General features: G+C 39.3%; 1 non-coding gene across 1 annotated transcript; it reads right to left on the reverse strand.

Moving 5' to 3' along the window:
- Positions 1-1,046: 1,046 nt before the first annotated feature.
- Positions 1,047-1,119, reverse strand: TRNAR-CCU (transfer RNA arginine (anticodon CCU)). The gene has a single exon. It is a non-coding gene; the product is annotated as a tRNA-Arg (tRNA).
- Positions 1,120-2,160: the final 1,041 nt, after the last annotated feature.

Genomic DNA, 2,160 nt, shown 5'->3' on the forward strand with positions numbered 1-2,160 from the left:
AAGATTCAAAGTCTGGGTCTACAAGAGGAATACCGTCAGAATGTCACCATGTGTGCGGCACTGTCATTTTTGAAACCGGATGACGTAGATGACGGATGGCACCAGATTCATGAGGAAGCTCCCGACAACCAAATACTCTTCGAGTTTTCGACTAATTGTGGATACATGGCTATAAAATGAAGAGAATCCCATCGAAATGTGGAGTTGCTACAGTAAGAGATACAGAACCACGCATGCTGTAGAAGGATGGCACAACTAATTAAATACTATTGATGGGAACCCCCACCCCAGAGTCAAAGGAATGTTTGAAGAAGGAAGCGGAACACACAAATTCCATATACATGAGGTTAGACATACACCTTGAAGGGAAGAAGAGAAAGAGGAGATACTTGAACCTGGAGGACAGGATTGAGAAAACCATAAAACTATATGAAGAGACAAGATTCATTAAGTCCTGCTTAAACACCACTTCTCATATTCAGACAATGGTCTAAATTACAATAACCCACATGTAAATATATAGTGTGAATATATACGTATGTAAAAATGGTGAAGCCTATAAAAGCCGATTTAAAACGACAAATGTTTGAAAAAATGACAAAGCCCATAAAGGCTGATTTTAAACACGCCCAAATGGTAAGTTGATAAGTATCATTTTGACAGTCCAAAGCCTGAGTAAAGTGTGATGGAAATCAGTTTCAATAAGTTGTATGGACAAAATAATGTTTTATTTACACGGATCGCTTACATTACATGTCTTGTTTCTTTCTTTCGAAGATAGTGTTCGCAAATTACCGGCAACGAAATATTTAGCAATACTTGGGAAAACCTAATCAGGTGGTAATAATCCCTAGTGTGCGCGAATTTCCGCTTTAATGATGTGTTCGCACTTTTGCGCACACTGTTGCCCACTTTGAATGGCCTGGTTACTGCATTCACTAGAATACATACAGGCTCACAAGCTTCAATGTGTAGTATATCACCACAAGATATTTCACTGCAGTCCTGTTCGACAACCTAACAGAGACGGGAGAATTAACATTTTGTACCCCTGGTGGGACTTGAACCCACAATCCCCAGTTTAGGAGACCGATGCCTTATCCGTTAGGCCACAGGGGCTGACATGCTTTAGATTTTCCATAGCCGGTTAACCGCAGTGGGGACAATTTTATAGCTTGTAGATGATTTAACAGTTAAATATCCTTAGTCTGATGTATATCACATACAGAATACGTTTATCACGAAACCAGAAATTGCATTTTATCCTCATACTTCATTTGTAAAATGAGCATGCGTAATTAGTACATAAGAAGTGCCGAGAAAACTCACTAGGTCGGGTTCTCTGATTTCGTACAAATTGTGGAAGGTTGATCTACATAAAAAAATAAACAGGAGAGTGCCTGGGAATTTGAGCTGCTGTACTTTGTTGTTTTTGTTGTTTTTGTTGTTTGAGTCATCAGTCCATAGACTGATCTGATGCAGCTCTCCATGCCACCCTATCCTGTGCTAACGTTTGCATTTCTACGTAACTATTGCATCCTACATCTGCACTAATCTGCTTGTCATATTCATACCTTGGTCTTCCCCCACCGTTCTTACCGCCTACACTTCCTTCAAAACCTAAATGAACAAGTCCTGGGTGTCTTAAGATGTGTCCTATCATTCTATCTCTTCTTCTCGTCAAATTTAGCCAAATCGATCTCCTCTCACCAATTCGATACAGTATCTCTTTACTCGTGATTCGATCTATCCATCTCACCTTCAGCATTCTTCTGTAACACCACATTTAGAAAGCTTCTATTCTCTTTCTTTCTGAGCTAGTTATCGTCCATGTTTCACCTCTATACAATACCACGCTCCAGATGAAAGCTATCAGAAACATTTTCTAATTCCTATATCAATGTTCGATGTGAACAAATTTCTTTTCTTAGGCCTCGCTCGACTGCATTCCATTACTTTTGTTTTCGATTTATTTATTTTCATCTTGTACTCACTCAAGACTTCGTCCATACCATTCAGCACCTTCTCGAGATCTTCTGCTGTTTCAGATAAAATAACAATATCATCGGCAAATCTCAAGGTTTTGATTCCCTCCCCTAGGATTTTGATTCCTTTTCCAAACTCCCTTTGATTTCCTTTACTGCCACTTCTGTGTTAACA

Source organism: Anabrus simplex, chromosome 1 (genome assembly GCF_040414725.1).
Source record: "Anabrus simplex isolate iqAnaSimp1 chromosome 1, ASM4041472v1, whole genome shotgun sequence".
Taxonomy (NCBI): domain Eukaryota; kingdom Metazoa; phylum Arthropoda; class Insecta; order Orthoptera; family Tettigoniidae; genus Anabrus; species Anabrus simplex.